The 10,585-nt window shown below is 37.5% G+C and overlaps 2 long non-coding RNA genes across 2 annotated transcripts; one reads left to right on the forward strand and one right to left on the reverse strand.

Annotated features, from left to right (window-relative positions):
- Nucleotides 1–7,879: 7,879 nt before the first annotated feature.
- Nucleotides 7,880–9,121, reverse strand: LOC148729456 (uncharacterized). Its single transcript, XR_015988503.1, has 3 exons — nucleotides 9,018–9,121; nucleotides 8,367–8,531; nucleotides 7,880–8,002 (listed from the first exon to the last, which is right to left on the reverse strand). It is a non-coding gene; the product is annotated as an uncharacterized LOC148729456 (long non-coding RNA).
- A 1,192-nt stretch (nucleotides 9,122–10,313) lies between these two features.
- On the forward strand, nucleotides 10,314–10,585 carry LOC148729457 (uncharacterized). Its single transcript, XR_015988504.1, has 2 exons — nucleotides 10,314–10,426; nucleotides 10,523–10,585. It is a non-coding gene; the product is annotated as an uncharacterized LOC148729457 (long non-coding RNA).

A 10,585-nucleotide genomic window follows, 5' to 3' on the forward strand; every position in this document is an offset into this window, starting at 1 on the left:
GATAGATTTACCGTGTCTAAATAAAAATAAAGTTCAAAGTTCAAAGTTCAAGTTCCCTTAAATCGAAATTTGGCAGCACGAAAGCCAAATAGTTGCCCTCCAAGTTCATCAAAACAAATCCCACAAAAGTTGGATTGTCGAGCAACCAGCCCAGCGAAAATCTCAAATTGACCGCCATTTCAACGCCGTTAGAATGCGCGTCCGTCAAAACCTGTACAGTCAAAAGTTCGTTACGACGCGGTCAGCCTGGACACTAGCAAAATTAGGCCCAACGGGTAGCCCCACGATATGAATGATTAGTCAGAAATAAATACGAACCCACAAGTGGAGGGAATATTTTGCTAAATGGCTATTGTCAACTGTGGCCAATGTTTAACAAAACAGCAAGCCATTTAGCAAAACATATTCTTCTATAACATCTCATGTTTCACTTCAACACCTGTAAACCACATCCTTTTTTTCTACAGAATACTAGTTATTTCAGAAAGCCGCGGGTCAGGGTAAGACGGATGGGCCTACTTTACCCACTTGTAGCCAGTCAGCTTGCTTACTTTCCACGCTTAAGGAGCTGCTCATGCAAGAAATGACCTTTCCCTTCATAGTTTCGCGGCGTTTAAAGACAATCCGACTGGTTTGAATGAAAAGCCATTTTTTCCGATACCGTTCTCAAGAACAACTCTGTCCTATGTTAAGCGCTCAGAATAATTTAACATCCGTAAAAATTATTAGTCAACAAGAAGTACATTTTCCTGTAGGTCCAGCGTCAGGAAATGGAGTCTCATCTTTAATCAACAACAAGATTCCATCTTGATTTCACTTATTCCAGGAATATTAACACAGAAGATGAGTGAAAAGACATAAAAGCTAAGTTAAATGTGACAAAAGCTGAGCAAGAAAGACAAAAGCTGAGTCAAGTAAGACAAAAGCTGAGTTAAGTAAGACAAAAGCCGGCCGAGTTAAGTAAGACAAAAGTCGAGTTAAGTAAGACAAAAGCTGAGTTAAGTAAGTCAGAAGCTGAGTTACTTCAGACAAAAGCTGAGTTAAGTGAGACAAGAGCTGAGTTGAAAGAGGCCGTGAAACAACTTAAGTTGTTAAGTGTAAAACATATAAATTCTTTTCTTTCGGATCGACGGTTTCAGTGAGATTTTAAAAGGGGCAAAGACCAATAAAGATGAAAATGATATATAAAGTGATCCATTCTACACAAAAACTGAAAAAGAAAGTTGTGGCCACAAGTTAAAAGTAAATATTTGTTCGAATGGCTATAGCGAGGGCAAAAATACTAATTTTTCGGTTTACATTATTGTAATGAAGGGTGAATATGATGCAATATTACCCTGGCCTTTCACCGAGACGGTGACAATCACATTGATTGATCAACAAGAGGATCCAGACCAACGGAAATACAAAACCAATGAGGTCTTTGGTGGAGATAATGAATACTATGCACGGTCTGTGGAGGACGAAAACGAAGAATATGGTACTCCAGTATTTATACCTCATGAAGACCTTCATTCGAGACGCTTCATTGTGGATGACACTATAATAACCTCTCAGCTCTTTGGGCGAGTTAAGCGATTTTTTCAACTTTTATCCTGCAAAGGAACAGCTAGAATCTTAGTTCGAACCTTACTGCTGCGTCAGAGTTACTTTCTCATGTAATATGACAAAATTATATCGAGAAGCCGAATCAATCATTCTTTCTTTTACTTTCAGGGCTGGAGCATGAAATCAACTTGATATTTTGACTCAATGTCAACTGAAGAAACAAAGTCAGGTAAACTTTTTAAGCTGGTAAGGGGGAGGGGGTTATAGGTACGGCCATTCCCGAACCTGTTGGGTTCTTTTGCCAAGTGATGAGATATATTATTGATAATATACATTCATTCTTGACCAAGAGCCGCTTATGCAAAAGGAGAATAATTCTCGACAGATGGTCTGAGAAAATAGCAGCGAAAACTTGACTTTCGATCTTATCGCAATGCTGGTCAGCTATCGTTTCAAGGTTTTCTAAATATTTTTTAAGTCGCTTAATGATTCATCTTTATGGTTTAGGTTGCTAGGCTTCAAAATCTTTCTTATTAGAGACCTCCAAGACCTGGCACCGATAAACTTTCTAATCAGCCGAGGGTTTTTTTTCCAGAGAATGAAAGTGACTTATGGTCATGTATGTACTTTAAGATTGTCCAACAATCTTCGTTTATCTTTCGTTCTCTACCGAGACCTTGGAAAGGGGCCTCTTGGGACAAATTGAGGACAGCCTCTCTTTACCTTCGAAACGCTGTGAACTGTTGTGAATTTAGCTTAATCATCATAACCCTCTTCTTTTGGTACCGATATATCGATTTTATAATTGACTGTATAGTTTAACAAAGATGTTTGTAATGCGCCATGGGTATGGCAATGGCACCATATGAATAAAACTGATCATTGTTATCACTAGTTTCCATGATAGATCCGACTCGTCTCGGTCGGTAACTGGTCATTTACAAAGAAAACAAATAATAAGTCATTAAAAATTATACTGCGGAAACTAAAGGCGTCTAAGGGTGACATAAATTAATGGTTTTTTTGAGTGACGTTTTGTACTGTAAGTTGCTTGGTAATAAAGACCATAATTAATTAACTATGTAAAGACACTTAACTTTTGGAATAGCCTTTTATGGAAAAGGTTCCCTGTGATTCCCCTCCGATTTGATGTCCAGGTGCCCATTATTTACAACTTGCCGAGGTTACCGGTTCCGCAGAGCTGTTTTGTGGTTTACCACGTATTCATTCGAAATCGAGATATTGATGATTTTGAAAAAAATCATCAATATCTCGAATATATCTCGAATAAGAATAAGTCTCTGCAAGAATCAAACATCTTAGAAAATGAAAATTTTCAAATTTTGCATGCAGTTACGCACTCAGGGGGGATGCACAAAAACTGATGCCCTTCTAAAGGTTGCAGCACTATTGCTGCCATGCTTGTTCGAGGCCTGGGGCCTCATTTTTCTACAAAAATATCGCAAAAAAGTGTAAAATATTTATTTCTCTATCTCAAGCTAAATGCAACATTACAAATTGGTACTTCTACCATACATGGCAGACATCATGTCATTCAATTTTCCCTGGGAGTGAGTGTGAACACACCAATGGATTATTTACCTCGGTACAGTTTCGGTCATTTTTGTTCACGGTAGGGTAAAACATGAAAAACGTTTATCTGAATTAAAGTAAACCGACTCTGAAAACGAAACTACCCACCTAGTTGGTTATAATATTCTACTTTTTAAACATGTAAAAATCTCTGCGGGCCGGCCTCTACTTTTCATAGGGGCAATTTGCGAACGAAGCTCAAAAATCAGATACTGCATAATTTGGCCATGTTTACATCTAATGTTCTCAACAACAAACGTTTGAGACAAATGCAACATGCGAGCCTTTAAAATAATGTTATCTTATGAGCAATATCCCAAAAGAAATCTCGCTTCTGGCTGTCATCTTTTAAAAAAATTGAACTGCCTTCACGGAGGACTACTCGACGTAACTACAAAACAAATACCTCAGATCGAGTGCATATCATCCAGATTCCGAGTGCTACACCTTCTTTCCTGGGAATTTGAGCAACCCGAAATCCTCCGAAGATAAACTGTTATACTTGTATGTCATTTGAAACATGTTAAAGTCGTCGAATCTACACGAAACTATCCTATCACCGACCATTTGTCATAAACGTGTACGTTATCACGATGGCGTGACGCTGTATTTCTTCATGAAGTTTCCATCGGTCGCTCCAATGAAGACGAGAAATCGATATTATTCTATATTTCAGCGGATTTCTGCGCATTCTGAAGTAAAAACAACCAATAAAAAGGAAAACCTCGTTTGAACGCTCGTTAAAACTGAGAATCAGAGAGCGATTTCTGAGAACATATCGCAATTTGTCAGTGGTAGTACTCCATATAAAACCTAGTTGCAACAATAGCAATAGCAGTTTGAACAACTCAATATCTCCGCTGTACAGCAAATGGAACAGGGATTTCATTACAATCAATTTAACTTTTTGTCAGGGAGTCTTTTACATGCTCAAACATTATGTTGGCTTCACGCCTTGAGATTTATTCCTCTTGGTAATAAAATACTATAGTAAGTGCCCACAAAATTACAAAGGTTCTTTTATTTTGGTGTCACTTGGACTGTGAAGTGATTTGAAATAATTAATCTTGTCACTGATGAACCAACGGGCACAATGTTCTCAGTTATAAGCTTGATAATCTCCACAGACTAACGTTGTTGGACCGCGGAACGATCTCCTTTTTCTTCCTAGTGAGCCAGCCACCTAAGAGGGAAATTGTATATACTATATACATTTGCTAGTTGATTGGTGGTACCATAAGCGTTACAAAGAAAGTCGCCAAAACAGCGTTGAAAGGATCGTAAGCGCAAAGCGGCTATGGAAAAAAGGTAACGAGACTAAATACGTTGTATTCCTCGCTTGTATTATCCTTTTTAAATTTTTTTTAATGTTTTTTAAAATGTTTCCTTGTCTTAGCGGCCCACGCTTATGCTTAAAACTCAATCTTAATATGCTAAGTATTCCTATTAACAAAATCACACACAGTACGCTAAAGACGCTTGTGATAATTCGAAATGAAAATTATTTCGTCGTGATTGGTCGCATAATTATAGAAATTATGACGCTTACGCAAGTTGTGACATCACCTGTCCAAAATCAGACACTTTCTTGTACATCATTTATATGGGCACTTACTTGTATCGTTATATATTTGATGTTAATAAAGTGAACATGACAGGCATAATATCAGTGCTGAATTGATTCGACTCACTTCTTCCAAGTTGCTCAAAATTGTCTCGTCATATTTTCTAAATACCAATACCTTAATTGTATTAAAATTCGGGTGGTACTCATTTTCGCTCAGTTTTAATTTCACGCGATTTAATTTCGCGCACCTTATATAGGACTTATTCGCGCAGCTTTAAATTCGCGCAGGACATTTTTCTTGTTCGGTTTCTTTACTAGAGTTTACAGATGCAGTTAACCTTTTTGTCATTACACAATTAAAGAATAGCACAGAATTCGCGTAAACCTAAGGAAAGTTTTTCACCGCCCGCTGTTGGCACATTTTTTCACGCAATTTTTTTTGTTTGTTTGACTACAGAAGAATGTTGCATAGTTTGTTCAGTTAGGTGAAATCAACAACAGCGAAAACAACAATTTATTTGTATTCCATTTTCACAGATGGTATTGCATATGATAACATTAACAATAATAGTAATTAGTGAAGAAAATACTGGTGTATTTTTTGGTGGAATATTACATGAAACCAGAGAGAATCCCGACAGAAATTTCTCGGGTTGAAGAATCTGACGATGAAGTCACTTTTTATTTCTAATTTTTGATGGTAATCTGTGTACGCATAAATAGAACGGATAACTTGCCTTTTTAAACACCAACCTCTAATTCTCATTGAAAAACTCTTTAGTATCCAGTGATACTGTTAACTGTTGTAATATTACCAAAAGTAATAGTATTTCGTAGTACATTGTGTAATTCTAAATTCTTAAGTTATGAATACAGTAAATATTTAATTTAAAACCTTTTCGCGCGGATTATATTTGGCGCAGTTTGAAATTTCACCCACTTACATTGTGCGCGAATTCTAATACTGCGCGAATATTAATACAAGTAAGGCAATTGACGCTGCATGCATAGAAAGCAAAGCATAAAAGATTAGAGTAGATAAGAAGATATCACATTCAGTTTAGCTGCAGTGCGGGAGGATCGTACAACTGTGAGATGGAGTGGTCACTCACAGCCAACTCCTGGGGTTTCCCTGCCCTTCTTTAGTTCGAAAATCAGCGAGATATATCTTTCTTCTAAATTTTTACAGATCTCTATTGGAATTTATGGCCACCTTAAAATATCGAAATATTAAAGGTTTATAGTTTCATTTTCTGCATTTCTGTAGTATTTCAGTCTAACATCTGCGCGTCTCAGAATTGAGCTTAGCTGCATGGACAAACCTCCACTTGAAGAAACATGGTGTCCCCCACAACTGAGGTAGCATGGTGTCATCAGATTCTTGTGGGATACAAATCTTACACTGCCGATGGTACTGATGTAAGCATCTGAATTCGGTCGATAAATAAGGTGATTACTGATGCGCTCGGACACATTTATCCTGTCTTTTTGATCAAGGAGGGTAAATGTGACGTCGCAACGAAAGGGCCACAGCAGTATGGCGTCGAAATCACCCTTCATAACAGGAAGGAATACAGAAACATAAGTGTGCTTGTTTGAGCAATTTCCATCAGGTCATATACAAATCGAAAATTTGTAACCATGTTTCCCAGTTAGGAAAGAAGAGCTGTATATTTCATTCTCAAATCCACTTTTGACACTTTTAAAGATGTCGGTGAAACCAGTTATCTTCCACACAAATTTACCACCCATCAATTCTGACACATTTTCCTCCTGGGCAGTTACGTTTGCTTCAAGAACGGCATTGGTAGATTTTAATTCCTCTACCTGATGTTTTAGAGTTGATTTCTCCTGCTCTAGTTGTGCTTGATCAAATTCAAGGGCGCTTACTTTCTCTTCAAGCCTGGAATTCGCCTCTTTGAAAATCCTGCAGGCATTTTCAAAGTGGATTCTCATTGTGGTCTGAAGGTGCAATTCGACTTCCTTTCTAGGGATCTGAAATGAGATTAATAAAATGAGACGGAGAAAACCAATAACTAAGATGATATAGAATTGGTTGGACTTTACTGCACCAATGACAGCCGCCATAACACGCTTCCAAATAAGAGATTATTTGCAACTATTTATCGTAAGTAAATAAAAAATTAGATTTCGTCTCTAATTTTATTTAAGCAGTAACGTTGTTTATTTTTTACGGTTTTAGCTATCAATAATGCAAAAAAAACAGAAAACAGAACAAAAATTACCAGCCCATATCAGCATATGGACAAGAAATTATGTCCAGTGGGCAAAGGTTGTCATTGTGAGTCTCAATCTGTTGTAAAGAAAATAGCTGTGGTCACACTACAGGCTTTTACTCGGGGAAAATCGTTTTACCTACCTCAGGTTTCATTTTCCCTTGGTTAAAAGGTCACACTGGAGACCATTGGACTTTGGGAAGTTTAACGCCACAAAGGATTTAATTTCAGGTCGCGTGTTCAAAATTTTGACGCAAAAAACTTTGGCGCAAAAACGGAAAACATGCTCGAGAATCAAACGGATCAAAGAGAGGTTTTTATTCTTATTTCATTGCTGTTCATTACTATATTTTAAAGAGCAAGACGAGCATGAGTAATTTTACTGCAGCGCCTGATTTCTCGAAGGATTCAAAGACGACGAAGAGCCGCATTTAGTCAATTCTTGACAATTTTTGCGTGGATTTTTATAAGAACAAACTAAACCTGGAATAAACCAGAAAAAAATAAGGAATTCAGAAGTGATTTATACTCACAAGATCTCTCTAAATCGCGACATCGTGGATTTTCGCGCGCACGCGGCAAAATCTTCAACAGAAGTCACGTTCTCAAGCGCTTCCAAAATTAGTTTCACAACACGATAATTCCGGATCTGTCACCAGCGCGATCACCGACGAGCGTCCATTGGTCGGCTACTCTGGAATTTGATTTTTCCCTTTTTCTGCTTTAGGGTAGTTGTCAAGGGAAATCCACAGGGCATTCCTTTGTTCTCTTGCGGTTTTCAAGCCCCAGACGATAAAACTTTCCCGAGCTAATTTACTTAGGGAAAAATCGGTCATATTTGCATATTTGAGTTTTCCTGGGGAAACTGTCAATAGGTCAAGTTTCCCTAGGACAAAACCCTGTAGTGTGACCACAGCTAATAATTCTTAATCAACTCAAGATTTCTATGAAATACCGAGATGATTAATTACACTCAACATACCATTTCTCGTAAGATGTTTTCACCACAACCATTTGCACATTCCAGTGGCACCTTTGCACAATCGTCAACATGTTTCTGCGGAGACCAAGATAAACATATCCTTCAATTTTTCAATAGGGTTTCTCACTAAAAATCCTGCCTCTCAATATTTATGATTTTATCAGCATTACCAGGTGTCTTTGAGTCTCTCAAACTTTTTCCCAGTATTTCTCACTTGCTGAACGAGAACGGCCCAAGAAAGAGACCCCTTGAAGAAGGTAAATTTCGCTAACAATACTTTCCAAGCCGTGACAGTTGCTGATAATTACTGTATATCACAAGCTCCCATCGCCGTTTTAAATACTGAAGGCCCTAAAATGAAGAATTAGAGGCCAAGATCTTCGGATAGTTTAAAAATTCGTTATTCGCTACGAAGAACTCTCAATACACTGTGACTTACTTGCATCAGACATTTCGGATGTTGCTCGCTATAGTAATCACAAGGAACCATTCTCCATTCACATGTGTTTACCACGTGTTCTTCAATTTCGTGCCTTTTAATAGTAGCATCGCACTTTTCGTTAGCACAAGGCACAAGACAGAAACTACGCGATTGCAGATGATTCTAGGAAAACAGTAAAAAATGTCAGCAGGTACACGTTTGTCATTCTCAGGCTGACACAAAAAATAAAAGCTTGATCAACTAACTTAATTTTTGAAGTGTGTTTCGGAGACAATTTTATCTTCCCTAGGGCTTCGTTAGGCTTTCTGGTTTGCAGGCTCGAAAGTGCATTAAAATATGAGAATTACGCTCGAAAGATTCCTTTCCATTTTCGTGTCCCCTTCTTTGTCTTTCATAGGACTTTTCTATGATAAAAGGAAACACTTTCCCTCGCCTTCAGAATATTTTTATTAGTAGTCTTGAATCGCTAGATCCGGAAAAATTCATGTCTCTTATGTCCCGAATCATTTAAGCACGTGAAGCAAATGGCATATTAAGCATAATTACCCTTCAATGTAAAGGTTATCTCTTCTACATCTCTGTTAAAGAGGTCTAGGATAGGCTGTGTGATTTAAGATAAATGTATGAAGCCACTGAGAGTTACTGTACCTCTTCTTCCCTCAGTTCACCAGTCCACTCGCAACCTTCATTTGGGCATTAAATGGTAAACGAGAGGATCTTCCTTTCAGTAGCTTTGTTAGGAAATACATCCTATTTGAAATAGAAAAATAACTTAATCATCACAATGCTTTTTGAGTCAGTTTGCTAGACATAACGTCTCGTAGTCACGTTCGACGCACTAAAAACTACTATAAAACGAATACAAGAATTGTAAAAACGTGTAAAATGGTATATAAAAGTCACTTGTAAAAATGTAGCGGAATTCCAAATCGATTTCGATCAATTACGATCCTCATCAGTAGTACTCCGCCATGTTTAAAATACTATTTTAAACATGGCGGAGTACTACTGATGAGGATCGTAATTGATCGAAATCGATTTGGAATTCCGCTACATTTTTACAAGTGACTTTTATATACCATTTTACACGTTTTTACAATTCTTGTATTCGTTTTATAGTAGTTTTTAGTGCGTCGAACGTGACTACGAGACGTTATGTCTAGCAAACTGACTCAATTATCGAACACGTTCCTGGCCTCGGCCCACAAAATTTCATCACAATGCTTTTGTAAACATCAATATTCATGTGTCTCAAAGTTTGTCTTTTGTCTTTGGACCACAATAAACCTTGGGGTCCTACACTGCACGGCAAAATTAGGCCCATTCAGATTAAAGACAACTAAAAAAAGTAGCTCTTTGACCAAAATAATTGAAGAATCTAGGTAAAAATGCATCCGCTTAATGCTGAACTACTTTTAAAGCTATGTAATTTCAAATTTTCTGCTGCATTGAAGACGAGAAGTGACAAAGATACTCTTTAAGTATCCAAGCGGCTTGCCAGGCAATCTTTCCTCAGTTAAGTTTGAAGAAGAATAAGTACCTATAAACAAAAATATGTTAGCTTCTAAAAGCCCGAGTCCTGAGAGGAGAACGATAATAATAATAATAATAATAATAATAATAAAAAAGCATATATAGTGAAAGTGAATTTACGCATCCCAGGCTGTGTTTATTGACTTTATTTTCGTTGCACCACATTAAACAGTGCGGCAGGTTTCCAGTACCATGCCTGTCACGTTTACGGATGAAAACTCTAATCTTTTATACTTATGTAACTCTTTCGTTTTTAGCACAAAGACACTAAGAAACTTTAAATGACTTTCTATTATTTTTGTTAGCGCGCTTTGTTTGATTTCTATTCCGTGACTAGCGAATATCCGCTCGAAGCTAGCTACACAAAGCACTATTCATTTTTATTTCCCCTAAGTCAACTGAAGTGTAAGAACTAAATTCGCCTTCTATTAGCAAGTAGTTCAGTCGCGAGGAGTCATTGTAGCGAAACCATTTCGGAGCCGAACGGAGGTTAGGAGTTCTCTACCCCGGAGTCAAGATCCGATGTAAGTTACGCTTGTAATATTCCTCATTTTTATCATTTCTAGTTTCGTAGTCTTTCCATTTTCCTTATATCGAACCTTCATGTATCCGTTCTATAGTTTTTACCGCCTGTGCTGTACAAAGACTGCCAGCTTAAGTGAATAAAGAGTTTGATGCTGCTA

Source organism: Stylophora pistillata, chromosome 6 (assembly GCF_964205215.1).
Source record: "Stylophora pistillata chromosome 6, jaStyPist1.2, whole genome shotgun sequence".
Classification (NCBI taxonomy): domain Eukaryota; kingdom Metazoa; phylum Cnidaria; class Anthozoa; order Scleractinia; family Pocilloporidae; genus Stylophora; species Stylophora pistillata.